Below are 16,599 nucleotides of genomic sequence, written 5' to 3'. Positions count from 1 at the left end.
AATAATCATAAACTTCATCGTCGCCCACAATCTATAGTCAAACCCGTTATACCATAAACACGTTCAAAAAAACAGGTTATTTCCCCCCGGAATCCTTCACCTGTTTAGATAGCGTGAAATTAATCCAAAACAATAATAACTTAGCATTATTCTATCACTACAGCAGAAACGTAATAATAAAAAATACTGTACGATAGCGACATAGACCATAAGGATAGCAATATAAGACTTATGTATAAATTGTCAACCGTAGATTTAAGTGAGACACTCAAAGACAATAAAGATAAATATTGGTGGCTAACCACCGTAGAAAATTAAATTATAGCAATAAGAAAACCGTATGTTTAGTTAGTAAATGAACCAAAGATTGTAAGCAAAGATCACAAAAGAACAATGCAAATGTCACGTAAACTTGAGGGTTAGACGATAAAATAAAATAGCTGAGTCGTAACACAACTATTAACTTTGTTTTAATTAAACTTTATTATTAATTCAGCAATCACAATGTAACACACACTGAATTAACATAAATCACAACTCACTCCAACCACGTTATGTAAGATTTAGTTACAACAATACGTTAAGTACGCGATTGTTATAAGGATAGAGACCGGTATAGATATATTGACTATTCTAAGGATACAGAATAAGTGAGTTTTTCTGGCGATACTATGTCTGAGAAAGGCTAGGGGTGAGTGTGTCTAAGGACACAGGACTATCGGATTCGTTGATGACAATTTTGGTTAAGGAAGTGAGGGCAGTAGACACCGTCTCCGATTGGATAATAAGACGGTTGGTGGACCAGGAAGGGTTTTAGCCGCCCTCGTGAGAAAGTTGCTAACGCAACATAGCAGACGCGAGGAAAACCTACTTTCCCTGTTAACCCGTAGTAAACAATAAACGTAAAAGGAAATCTAAGACAAGAGATACTCGCTTGGCCTGAAGGACCTTAACTATGAAAATTCCAAGACCCCTGGTGGGTACTTAGGACTACTGAGGGCACGCGCCAAGGATGTGCAGACATCTGGGCGCCATCCTGCCCGCGGTGTGTGGCCTGGTCTCCGATGTGAATTGACTTTATACAAACACAGTTAAATTAAGAAAATGTTCCCTGCAATTGTGTAATCATATATACGTAATTATATATCTCATACTTATACTAATTTGTAAGTTCATAGTCTAAGGAATGGTTACATTGTAAGTCAAGAAATGGTAGTATGAAGTGCAACGTTTATGTGAGCACCTATACTAGGCGTACATTACGCAAACATTAAAAACTTCCCACAAGCTGAGACCCTCAACTCATAAATCAAATTCTTTTTATTTTTGATTCATTGTAGTAAATGAAATCATTTACCAACATATTTGTCACACTTTTCTCATTCAGATAAGACCAAGCACGATATAATTTGGAGCATATTTGCTTACTGAGTAAATGATAATTAAATACATATCAATAAGTAAATCTAACATCACAAATATATTAGTAAAAGTTTAATTTTGGAAAAGTTAGAAATAAAAAAGTTTTACTTTTGATTCAGCACATAGATACATTGTCTCCGCGCTATCTGCCACTTGTGGTTTAATTTGATAATCCACGATAAGATAAACTTAAGTAGATGTTTATGTATTGTTGTATATTATTATATAAAATTAATTTTAATAAAAATTTAATACAAAATTTTAATTCAAATCAAAATGTAGTATATTTAAGAATTTATGAGTTATAATAAATTTAATTTTTTAATAATTATATTTTAATATTAATTTGAAAGAGGATTCAAAAGTAAAATCAATAAATTAATTAATTTGAAAATAGTTTTGAAAAGTGTACAAATTGCCCGTCAATTTCATTTGTGGAATAAGTCGTAACATAGTAAAAATATTGGAAAATGTTTTTAGATAAAAAATTAGTTTTTATAATATTTCATTTTTAATGAAAATTATTTAAATTGAATTTTTTTTAAATAATAAATTTAATATTTTAGTTTAAAATTTATTAAATTATATTTTTGTAAAGTTGTATAATAAATAATTGTTAAAGTAATAATTTATGAAATAATATAATGATTTATAGATTTAGTAATGTGAATGAAATTTTAAAGAATTAAATAAGTAAAATAAATTTTGTACCTTTTGTATCAGGGTTAATTAATATAATTTAATAATTTTATTATTCTCGAAAGAAAAAGAGTTCAATATATAATTATGTTTTTGTTGAATAAAAAATTATAATATATATTTAGAAATTAAATGTTAATCGATTTTTTTATATATCTATTTTTTTTAAATGAATTTAATTCATATATAAAAAATATAAAAAATTTATTTTATAATTTTTTTTATTTTTATATAAAAAATTTATGGGATAATCTATAAATTTAAATATATAATTAAATTATTATTATTATTTAAAAATTTATATTATAATTATATTGATTTAGTAATAATTTTTATTAATAAATACCTAATAATTTAATAATTTTATTTTAAAAATTTAAGAAATTTATATAAAATTGAATAATATATATTTATTAAAAAAAAAATAATTTATAATTTATTTAAATTAAGTATAATGATTATATTAGTAATATTTTATGTTTAAAATTTTTATTTTTTAATAAATTTTGAAATATATATATATATATATATATATATATATATATATATATATATAAGGAATTAGGCAAATTAAATATATTCACCTGTTTATCAAAAACATGGCTTATTGATTTTAATTTTAAGTCTATCTGCCCAATGATTTAATTATTTAATGGCTGCAGTATAATTGACTGTACAAAGGTAACATAATCAATTGTTTTTTAACTAAAAACTAGAATGAAAGAATTAATGAGATATATACTGTCTCATATATATATAATTAATTTCAATTTTTAGTAAAAATGCTAAAATATATTTATGGGACGATAAGACCCTATAGAATTTTATATTTATATATATTAGATGTTAAATTTTTTAAATATAAATATTTAATTGGGAGGATTAGTAAATTTATAAAACTTTATTTTAAATATAAACTTTAATTAAAGAATAATTAATGATCTTGTATTATAAATTAAAAGAATAAATTACCTTAGGGATAACAGCGTAATATCTTTTTAAAGATCATATTAATAAAGATGATTGCGACCTCCATGTTGAATTAAGATAAATTTTAAATGCAGAAGTTTAATAATTAAGTCTGTTCGACTTTTAAAATCTTACATGATTTGAGTTCAAATCGACGTGAGTCAGATTGGTTTCTATCTATAAAAATAAATAAATTATTTGTACGAAAGGACTATAATTTTTAATTAAATTATATTATTAACTTTAATTAATAATTTTGATTATATTAGCAAATTAGTGCATTAAATTTAGAATTTAAATAAATTATAATAAAATTATAATATATAATAATTTTTTTTTCAATTTTTTATTAATGATATTTATAATTTTGATTAGAGTGGCTTTTTTAACTTTATTTGAGCGTAAAATATTAGGTTATATTCAATTACGAAAAGGTCCAAATAATTAAAGGTTTATTTCAACCTTTATTAATTATTAATTTATAATTAAATAATTTAATTATTAAAAATTAATAATTAAAGGTTTATTTCAACCTTTTAGAGATGCTTTAAAATTGATATCAAAGGAATTTTTTTTTTAAATTTTAATAATTTATATTTATATAGTCCAATAATTATATTTTTTTATCATTAATATTATGATTTATTTATCCTTGAATATATTCTTTTCTTTTTATTGATTATAGAATTATTTTTTTAATATTAATTTTGAGATTATGGTTTATCCAATTATAATAATTGGTTGAGTGTCTTTATGTAATTATTCAATTTTAGGTTCATTACGTTCAGTTTCTCAAATAATTTCATTTGAAATTTTATTATTTTTGGTTTTTTTTTACTAATAATTTTAATTGAGAATTATTCTTTATTTATATTTATAAAATTTCAATATAATATATATATATTTTTTTTATATATATCCTTTATATATTATTTTTATAATTAGAGCATTAATTGATTTAAATCGAGTTCCATTTGATTTGATTGAAGGTGAATCAGAATTAGTTTGTGGATTTAATGTTGAATATTATAGAAGATTATTTGTATTAATTTTTTTTATCTGAATATTTAAATGTTATATTTATAAGATTATTATTAACAATAATGTTTTTTGGATTAAATTGATGATCATTTAGTTTCATTTTAGTTTATTTATTGCATTTAATTTTATTAATTATAATTCGTGGTGTATTACCTCGTATTCGATATGATAAATTAATAATAATATGTTGGGTTGAATTATTAGTGTTAATTTTAATACATTTAATATTAATTTATTTAATAAAAGAATTTATTGTTTTGATAGTATTTTAATTTGTATTTAAAAAAATATTTAATTTTTAATAAAATTTTTTTATAATAAATTATTATTAATTTAAAAATTATAAAAATTTATATGTATATATGTATATATATGTATATATATATATAGATTAAGTTTTTAATTATTATATTTAAATATATAAAAGTTTGTTTATATAAATTTAATTAATTAAAAAATTAATTTTTATTAAATTTATATATATACATATAAATAAATTATTTAATATTTATTTATTGATTTTTAATTAGTATTATTAATTTAAAAATTAATTTTATTTTAAAAATTATATTTAAATATGTGTGTGTGTGTGTATTTTATATATATATTTAAATATGTGTGTATATTAATAAATTTGTATGTATTTATATAAATATATTAATATTATTAGTAAGTTTGTGTTTATATATATATATAAATATAAATAAGCAGATTTGTGTGTGTATCTAAATATATTAAATATATATATATATATATAAATATATGTGTATTTAAATTTTAAAATATTTATATATATATATATTTATAGATATATATATATAAATTAAATTTGATATGAGTTACATCTGGGTCATAAGTTGAACTGGAAGAAACACATACAAGAAAAAACTGAACACTTACATCTAATCAGAAATTCCATGTAGCTCGTAGCAAGAAAATCTAAATCGGACATATGCAGCCTGGTCTTATGAACTACAAAAATGGGGCATGGTTGCCAAATCAAATATGAAGAAAACAGAAACCTTCCAATCAACTATACTAACATCGATACTAAGTGCACACAAAATTCTCTAAAGCATATGACGACAAAATGGACAATTACATAAACTCGCTTGCCAAAAATAGTAATCCTTACTTGGGCTTTCGGTTCGGTTCGGGCCGAGGGTAACACACGGACGGAGATCTCTGGGGAAAAAGTGAAGTGTGAAGGGAAAAAGGAACAGGAAGCATAAAGAGGCATGAAGAAGGGAAAATAAAGAGTGAGCATACAAGGAGAAGGCAAAAGAAAAGCGAAAAAGGAGACAAGAACGGGAGAAAGCTACAAATAAAAAAAACTAGAAAAGAAGAGGTTAGGAGGCTAGAAGCGCGGCAAAACAAAGTAAGGTAGGGAAACGGCAGATGGCGACAAACAGGGGAAGACCAAGGAGTACTGGTAAAGCAGTCTTCAAAAATACACTGGACAAATACAGTTCGACAGAAAAAGAGACACCAGCCAGAGAGAAAGTAATGGAGGCAGTGGTGGAAAAAACAGAGGAAATGGAAAGAGGATTCGAGGCAATGATCGAGGAAATAAAATATATATATTGGAAAAGCAAGTGGAGGAGCTGAAGAGAGAAATGAAAGAGGAAAGGGAAAGAAGGGAAAGAGAGACAGACAGAGAGAAAGGAGAGTGGGAATGGGAAAAGAAAGAATTATTGGGTAGAATCAGAAGAATTGGAGAGGATCAGGACAGGACAGAGAGAGAGAGAGGAAAGAAGAAGAAACATAGTAATCAAGGGAGTGGACTGGAACGAAGGAAGCAATGAAGAGACAGTAAAGGAGTTCATAAACGAAAAAATGAGGATAGGGGCAGAAGTAGAAAAAGCACATATGATAAAGGTGGGGTGGGGGGGGGGCAAGAACACAATAATAGTGGCAACGATGAAATCAATGGAGGAAAAAATAAGGATAATGAAGGAGAAAAGCAAATGGGAAAAGGGTGTATACATGGACGATGATCTGACAAAAAAAAGAAAGGGATGGGAAGCAACACATAAGAAGGGTAGCCAGAGAAAGAATGGAACAAGGCGAATATGTAAGGACAGGATACAAGAAACTAACAATAGAGAACAAATGGTACAGGTGGAACGAAAACGAAGAGAGGCTGGAGGAAGAAAGAAAGAGAGGGCAAGGAAAATGAAAAAAGAGGAACAGGAGGGGGGACTACAATGGGGATGAAAACGTGCTTCTGAAATGTAGCAGAGCTAATAAGTAAGGACAAAAGAGAAAAGTTAAAATATAGACTACCCAAAGAATTCGACTGGAAATGCAGGGCAGCAATGACAGTAAGGAAAAAAGGAAGAGCAAAGGGAAGAATAACAACGGGTATAAATAAAAACCTAAGAGAAATAGGATATAAAGGAATTAGTGATAATATAGTTGGAAGAAAAATAATATACAATTACAAGACGTATAGGATTAATGATGGTTTATAATCAAGATACATAAGGGACATGGAAAAAAATAGAGGAAAGAGTAGACGGAAGAGAAGAGGAAGTGGTGATCATCGGCGGAGACTGGAACGCAAGAACGGGAGAAGAGGGAGGGTCGATAAACGAGGACGTAGGGAAAGAAAAAAACAGACGATCAAAAGACAAGACAATAAACGTGGAAGGAAGAACACTGCTAAAGATAATCAATGGCAGCGATAAAGAAGGAGAGGAGCGGACCTATATTGGCGAGAGAGGAAACTCAGTAATAGACTATGTGATTGGCAATCAGGAGGCGACAGAAGAAATAATTTACATGAAAATAGGAAAAAGAACAGAGTCAGGCCACATGCCGTTAGAAATAGAAATAGGGGGGGGGGCGCGGAATTACAAAAAAATGAGGAAAAGGAAGAAGAAGAGAAGGAGAAGAGGGAATGGACAAACAAAAGTGTGGAAAAATACTTGGACGAATGTAAAGACTGGACCTGCAACGGAAGAACAGTAGCGGAAATGTGGACAGAAATCAACAAGAAGATAAACGAAGCAATGCAAAAGAAGAAAGTAAAGATAAGGAATAGAAAGAGAGGAAAAGAGAGTAAAAGAGAGATGAGAAGGAAGGTGACAAAGTTTATGAAAGGGAAATACAGTAGAGAAGCTCTTATGGAGGAAAAAAGGCATTCAAATAGAGGTGCAAACAAAGAAAGGAAAGATACGAAGAAGAAGAAATGGTGAAAATCAAGAAGATAAAAACAGAACAAGAAGCGTGGAAATACATAAATAAATACAGAAGAAGAAGAGAGAATATAGATGAAGATTATATGAAATAAGCGAGGAAGAGTGGAAAAATCATTTTATGGAAATTTTAGAAGGAACAGAGCACAAAGAGGGCAGGAAAAAAGAGGAGCATCGAGCAGAAGAGAAAATAATGGATGAGAGAGAAGATAATATATAGAGAAGGAAGAGGTGATATACAAACTAAGAAACTTGAAGGAGAAGAAAGCAATGGGGGAAGGCGGGTTAGAAAATGAAGTATGGAAGTATGCACCGAAGGAAGTGGGTGAAGCGTTATGGGCTCTGTTAAGGAAAATATGGAATGGGGTGGGGATACCAGAAGATTGGAAAAAAGGAGCAAATATGTCCGATATATAAAAAGAGGGACAAGAGAGCTGGGAAGGGTTACAGAAAAGTAACATTAATGGATACAGCATACAAGATCTGTGCAGGGATACTGCACGAACGACTGAAGGCAGAGATTGAAAACAAACTGAAAGAGAGCCAATTCGGATTCAGAAAAGAAAGACGCGGTATTTGTGATCAACCATATCATAGACAAACAGTTGAGTAGAGAAAAAGAAAAACTACATGCCTGCTTTGCGGACTTAAAAGCGGCGTTCGACAGGCTAAACAGAAAGAAATTGGAGGAGAAAATGAGAAAAATGGGAATTAACGAAAACTTAACCAAAAGGATTAAAATGATATACGCAGAAACAAAGAATGTGGTAAGAATCAAGAATAACAACACAAAAGAATTTTGGACAGCGAGGGGAGTCCAGACAAGGATGCCCGTTGAGCCCTACGTTATTTAACATCTACGTGGCGGGGCTGGAAGAAGAATTAAGGAAAGGACAAGTCGGGGGGGGGCATAGTGGTAGGAGAAAGAAAGGTATGGTCATTGACATATGCAGACGATATTGTGCTGATGGCTGATAGAGAGGAGAAGCTAAAGGAAATGCTAAAGAGAATCGAAATATTTTTAAAGGAAACCGAATTGGAACTGAGCACGAAAAAGGCCAAGAGTGTAGTTTTCGAAAAAAACGAAAGAACAAGAGGAGACAAAGAAAATGGAAATGGGGAGAACGAGAATTAGAAGAAGTGGACGAGATAAGATACCTAGGGTACATACTACTGAAAAAACGGTAGTGATGAGAAACACATAGAAGACAGGAAAAAGAGAGCAAGAATAGCAATGAAGAAAACATGGAGCGTGGAAGAAAAAATTTCCAAACAGGACAACAAGAGGAGAATGAAGATGTTTGGAACGCTGGTAGAGAACGTGGCGCTGTTTGGAGCATAGGTATGAGGCTGGAACATGGAAGAAAGGTTGGATAGAATACAAAGAAGATATGTGAAATGGAGCTTAGGTTTAGATATGACAACACCGAATTATATATCGATAGAAGAATGTAAGCTAACAGAAATCAAAGAAAAAGTATTAGGAAGAGCAGCAAGGTATGAAGGGAAAGTCATAGAGTCAAAAAAGGAACTAGTAAAGAAGTGCATAAAGGAAAGAGAGAGAAACTGGGGAAATGGCCAATAACGGAAAAGAGCAAGAAAGAGAAAGAAGGGACTAGAAAGGATGAGAAATGGAGGGACACAGATGGAAGTAAGAGAAGAGCAAGAAAAGATGACACTAGACCAAATTATAGAAGAAAGGAGAAAGAGAGAAGCAGAAGAGAGGGGGGAAAGGATAAGGGAATCAAAATATGACAAACATTATAGAAAAATCGCCAAAGAAGAGTTAGCAAAATACTTAGAAGGAAGGATGAAGTGGAAGGACAGAAAAATATTAGCAAGATTCAGATGTGGAAACGAGACTAAATCAAGGGAATACTGGAAAGAAGAGGGAGAAAAAAGATGCAAGCTATGTAAAAAGAAAGAAGAAGACCTGAGACACGTAATAGAAGAATGAGAAATAACAGGAGAACCAAGGGACACGGAAAATAATAATAATAATAATAATAATAATAATAATAATAATAATAATAATAATAATAATAATAATAATAATAATAACGATAATGATAATAATAATGATAATAATGATAATAATGATAATAATGATGATAATAATGATAATAATGATAATAATGATGATGATGATAATAATGATAATAATGATAATAATGATATTAATGATAATGATAATAATAATAATGATAATAATAATGATAATAGTTATCCTTACTCATCCTCAATTATTAACAAATCACACACCCATACATTCTAATTGAAACGTTAAAAACCTTCCTTATTTTATTTTGTTTTTTTTTTTATTATGGGTAATAGCACAGAAATCCCCATGCTATAGTAATTAGCAAATGATACAAAAATGTAAGTATTTGTAGAAACAAATAAGAACGTTTAATAAAGGAAAAATTAAAAAGAAAATGATAGATACTTCTACCTCTCAGAGTGATCAAGCAAAAGGACCAAACGCATCGAGATCTACAGTAAGACACGGTAAACCGGCCTATCCTGTTCAATATCCATGTTTAGTGTCCTATTATAAATGTATGGCATGAACAAGAACGGCAATCAAAATAATAAATCAGCAATAGCATTCGTAAATGATATGTTAATTACATCAGAAACAATAAACCGTGACAAATAAAAATCCAGCTGCAAGACCTAGTCAAGAAAGTAGAAAATTACGCTTTCCAACACGGAAGCTAAGAATCTACACCCATAAATGTGAAACAATCTCGTTCAGTCCATATATTTCAAAAACTTCAAAAGCAAAGTACGACGTGAGAATAAATTCGAAAATATTCTTCCATACAACAGAAAATATCAACGGAAAATTTTCCGATGCAAACAAAGTTAGATCCTTCGGAGTCCATCTAAACTTCGGGTTAAATCACAACGACAACATAAAGACACAGTTATAGAAAGCAGATAAATTCTTCTTATACCTCATAAGACTACCTTACTCGAAAGATTCGCACAGATCAATAAAACTTCACTGCTACAAAACACTAATTAGACCAACCATTCTAATGTATGGTCGTTAAATCTGTTTCAATGTAAGTGTCAACGCCACGGAAAAATTAAGAATCATTGAAAGAAAATACATCACAGCATGTTTAGGAATATATAGATTGCCAGAATTGAAATTTAGCAAATATAGCAAATCACAAGCTATACGAAGAGCCAAATTAATCCATATCGATTCTTCATTCTTAAATTAGTCAGACCACTGGTCAAAGATACACAAAATAATCATAAACTTCATCGTCGCCCACAATCTATAGTCAAACCCGTTATACCATAAACACGTTCAAAAAAACAGGTTATTTCCCCCCGGAATCCTTCACCTGTTTAGATAGCGTGAAATTAATCCAAAACAATAATAACTTAGCATTATTCTATCACTACAGCAGAAACGTAATAATAAAAAATACTGTACGATAGCGACATAGACCATAAGGATAGCAATATAAGACTTATGTATAAATTGTCAACCGTAGATTTAAGTGAGACACTCAAAGACAATAAAGATAAATATTGGTGGCTAACCACCGTAGAAAATTAAATTATAGCAATAAGAAAACCGTATGTTTAGTTAGTAAATGAACCAAAGATTGTAAGCAAAGATCACAAAAGAACAATGCAAATGTCACGTAAACTTGAGGGTTAGACGATAAAATAAAATAGCTGAGTCGTAACACAACTATTAACTTTGTTTTAATTAAACTTTATTATTAATTCAGCAATCACAATGTAACACACACTGAATTAACATAAATCACAACTCACTCCAACCACGTTATGTAAGATTTAGTTACAACAATACGTTAAGTACGCGATTGTTATAAGGATAGAGACCGGTATAGATATATTGACTATTCTAAGGATACAGAATAAGTGAGTTTTTCTGGCGATACTATGTCTGAGAAAGGCTAGGGGTGAGTGTGTCTAAGGACACAGGACTATCGGATTCGTTGATGACAATTTTGGTTAAGGAAGTGAGGGCAGTAGACACCGTCTCCGATTGGATAATAAGACGGTTGGTGGACCAGGAAGGGTTTTAGCCGCCCTCGTGAGAAAGTTGCTAACGCAACATAGCAGACGCGAGGAAAACCTACTTTCCCTGTTAACCCGTAGTAAACAATAAACGTAAAAGGAAATCTAAGACAAGAGATACTCGCTTGGCCTGAAGGACCTTAACTATGAAAATTCCAAGACCCCTGGTGGGTACTTAGGACTACTGAGGGCACGCGCCAAGGATGTGCAGACATCTGGGCGCCATCCTGCCCGCGGTGTGTGGCCTGGTCTCCGATGTGAATTGACTTTATACAAACACAGTTAAATTAAGAAAATGTTCCCTGCAATTGTGTAATCATATATACGTAATTATATATCTCATACTTATACTAATTTGTAAGTTCATAGTCTAAGGAATGGTTACATTGTAAGTCAAGAAATGGTAGTATGAAGTGCAACGTTTATGTGAGCACCTATACTAGGCGTACATTACGCAAACATTAAAAACTTCCCACAAGCTGAGACCCTCAACTCATAAATCAAATTCTTTTTATTTTTGATTCATTGTAGTAAATGAAATCATTTACCAACATATTTGTCACACTTTTCTCATTCAGATAAGACCAAGCACGATATAATTTGGAGCATATTTGCTTACTGAGTAAATGATAATTAAATACATATCAATAAGTAAATCTAACATCACAAATATATTAGTAAAAGTTTAATTTTGGAAAAGTTAGAAATAAAAAAGTTTTACTTTTGATTCAGCACATAGATACATTGTCTCCGCGCTATCTGCCACTTGTGGTTTAATTTGATAATCCACGATAAGATAAACTTAAGTAGATGTTTATGTATTGTTGTATATTATTATATAAAATTAATTTTAATAAAAATTTAATACAAAATTTTAATTCAAATCAAAATGTAGTATATTTAAGAATTTATGAGTTATAATAAATTTAATTTTTTAATAATTATATTTTAATATTAATTTGAAAGAGGATTCAAAAGTAAAATCAATAAATTAATTAATTTGAAAATAGTTTTGAAAAGTGTACAAATTGCCCGTCAATTTCATTTGTGGAATAAGTCGTAACATAGTAAAAATATTGGAAAATGTTTTTAGATAAAAAATTAGTTTTTATAATATTTCATTTTTAATGAAAATTATTTAAATTGAATTTTTTTTTAAATAATAAATTTAATATTTTAGTTTAAAATTTATTAAACTATATTTTTGTAAAGTTGTATAATAAATAATTGTTAAAGTAATAATTTATGAAATAATATAATGATTTATAGATTTAGTAATGTGAATGAAATTTTAAAGAATTAAATAAGTAAAATAAATTTCGTACCTTTTGTATCAGGGTTAATTAATATAATTTAATAATTTTATTATTCTCGAAAGAAAAAGAGTTCAATATATAATTATGTTTTTGTTGAATAAAAAATTATAATATATATTTAGAAATTAAATGTTAATCGATTTTTTTATATATCTATTTTTTTTAAATGAATTTAATTCATATATAAAAAATATAAAAAATTTATTTTATAATTTTTTTTATTTTTATATAAAAAATTTATGGGATAATCTATAAATTTAAATATATAATTAAATTATTATTATTATTTAAAAATTTATATTATAATTATATTGATTTAGTAATAATTTTTATTAATAAATACTTAATAATTTAATAATTTTATTTTAAAAATTTAAGAAATTTATATAAAATTGAATAATATATATTTATTAAAAAAAAATAATTTATAATTTATTTAAATTAAGTATAATGATTATATTAGTAATATTTTATGTTTAAAATTTTTATTTTTTAATAAATTTTGAAATATATATATATATATATATATATATATATATATATATATATATATAAGGAATTAGGCAAATTAAATATATTCACCTGTTTATCAAAAACATGGCTTATTGATTTTAATTTTAAGTCTATCTGCCCAATGATTTAATTATTTAATGGCTGCAGTATAATTGACTGTACAAAGGTAACATAATCAATTGTTTTTTAACTAAAAACTAGAATGAAAGAATTAATGAGATATATACTGTCTCATATATATATAATTAATTTCAATTTTTAGTAAAAATGCTAAAATATATTTACGGGACGATAAGACCCTATAGAATTTTATATTTATATATATTAGATGTTAAATTTTTTAAATATAAATATTTAATTGGGAGGATTAGTAAATTTATAAAACTTTATTTTAAATATAAACTTTAATTAAAGAATAATTAATGATCTTGTATTATAAATTAAAAGAATAAATTACCTTAGGGATAACAGCGTAATATCTTTTTAAAGATCATATTAATAAAGATGATTGCGACCTCCATGTTGAATTAAGATAAATTTTAAATGCAGAAGTTTAATAATTAAGTCTGTTCGACTTTTAAAATCTTACATGATTTGAGTTCAAATCGACGTGAGTCAGATTGGTTTCTATCTATAAAAATAAATAAATTATTTGTACGAAAGGACTATAATTTTTAATTAAATTATATTATTAACTTTAATTAATAATTTTGATTATATTAGCAAATTAGTGCATTAAATTTAGAATTTAAATAAATTATAATAAAATTATAATATATAATAATTTTTTTTTCAATTTTTTATTAATGATATTTATAATTTTGATTAGAGTGGCTTTTTTAACTTTATTTGAGCGTAAAATATTAGGCTATATTCAATTACGAAAAGGTCCAAATAATTAAAGGTTTATTTCAACCTTTATTAATTATTAATTTATAATTAAATAATTTAATTATTAAAAATTAATAATTAAAGGTTTATTTCAACCTTTTAGAGATGCTTTAAAATTGATATCAAAGGAATTTTTTTTTTAAATTTTAATAATTTATATTTATATAGTCCAATAATTATATTTTTTTATCATTAATATTATGATTTATTTATCCTTGAATATATTCTTTTCTTTTTATTGATTATAGAATTATTTTTTTAATATTAATTTTGAGATTATGGTTTATCCAATTATAATAATTGGTTGAGTGTCTTTATGTAATTATTCAATTTTAGGTTCATTACGTTCAGTTTCTCAAATAATTTCATTTGAAATTTTATTATTTTTGGTTTTTTTTTACTAATAATTTTAATTGAGAATTATTCTTTATTTATATTTATAAAATTTCAATATAATATATATATATTTTTTTTATATATATCCTTTATATATTATTTTTATAATTAGAGCATTAATTGATTTAAATCGAGTTCCATTTGATTTGATTGAAGGTGAATCAGAATTAGTTTGTGGATTTAATGTTGAATATTATAGAAGATTATTTGTATTAATTTTTTTTATCTGAATATTTAAATGTTATATTTATAAGATTATTATTAACAATAATGTTTTTTGGATTAAATTGATGATCATTTAGTTTCATTTTAGTTTATTTATTGCATTTAATTTTATTAATTATAATTCGTGGTGTATTACCTCGTATTCGATATGATAAATTAATAATAATATGTTGGGTTGAATTATTAGTGTTAATTTTAATACATTTAATATTAATTTATTTAATAAAAGAATTTATTGTTTTGATAGTATTTTAATTTGTATTTAAAAAAATATTTAATTTTTAATAAAATTTTTTTATAATAAATTATTATTAATTTTAAATTAATTTTATTAATTTAACAATTATAAAAATTTATATGTATATATATAAAGTTTTTAATTATTATATTTAAATATATAAAAGTTTGTTTATACAAATTTAATTAATTAAAAAATTAATTTTTATTAAATTTATATATATATTAATATATAATATATATAATATATAATAATATATAATATATAATATATATATAAAATATTAATAAATGATCAATAAAAAATTTTATTTATAAAATAAAATTTATTTAAATTTATTTAAAATAAATTATTTAAATTAATTATTGGAATTAAATACAAAATAAAAATTGATATGAAAAGTATAATTACTCCTCCTAGTTTATTTGGAATTGTTCGTAGAATTGAATGTGCAAATAAAAAATATCATTCAGGTTTAATATGAATTGGTGTAATTATTGGATTTGCTATTTTAAAATTATCTGGATCACCTAAGATGTAAGGTATTTGTAAGTTAATTAATATAAATGAAATAAAATTAAATCAAATATGTAAATATATAATGAAAAAATAAAATGATGCTCCGTTTATATGAATGAATCGAATTAATCATCCTGAGTTTATATCTTTTATAATATTTGAAATTCTATTAAATGCAATATTGATATTTGGACAGTAATGTATTGATAAAAATAATCCTGAGATAATTTGAATTATTAAAAATATTCCAAGTATTGATCCAAAATTTCATAAGTAATTAATATTAATTGTTGCAGGTAAATTAATAAATGATATTGGTAAATTTATTATATGAATTTTATAAATTGATGAAATTACATTTTTCATTTTCTTGCTCGTAAGTTTTTGTTTTTAATATAACAAATTTTTGTTATAATAAATAATATAATAATTAAGAAAATAATAAATATTAAAAGAATATAATAGTTGGGATTTAAATATAATTTTTTAATATTATAAATTTTATTATTTTTGTAATAATTAAATTTTAATATTTTAATATTTATATCATAATGATTAATTAAGAATAAAAAAGTTAATATTAAAATTAAATTTGTAAAAAATAAATTTAAATAATTAGTTTTTTAAAATGGTTTATTAATTAAACTAATAAAATAAGAAAATAAAATTAAAATTCCTCTAATAAAAATAATTTAAAATTAAAATTAAATTAATATTTAAATTTATAAATATAAGGAAGGGTAGAATTATAAAAGTTTTCATTAATAATAAATTAATATATTAAAATTATCTATAGTTATATTAATATTTTTAAATTTTTAATTTACAAAATTAATGTTTTTATTAAACTATATAACTAATATATAAATTTAACAAAAAATAGTTTAAATAAAAACAATAATTTTGGGAATTATAGATATTTTTATAAAATTTTTTTGAAATTTAATATTATATTAAGAAATTTAATTTTTTTAAGTTGGTTAACATTAAATTTATTTTAGAATTTGTTATTGTGAATTTAATTTTATTAATTTTAATTATTTTATTAAACAATAATATTTATTTTTTATGTACTAAATGTACCGTACGTATTAATTTC

The sequence above is a fragment of the Bombus vancouverensis genome, unplaced genomic scaffold (genome assembly GCF_051014615.1).
Source record: "Bombus vancouverensis nearcticus unplaced genomic scaffold, iyBomVanc1_principal scaffold0024, whole genome shotgun sequence".
Taxonomy (NCBI): Eukaryota; Metazoa; Arthropoda; class Insecta; order Hymenoptera; family Apidae; genus Bombus; species Bombus vancouverensis.
The sequence above is the reverse complement of the archived record's forward strand: the minus strand, read 5'-3'. Positions refer to the sequence as shown.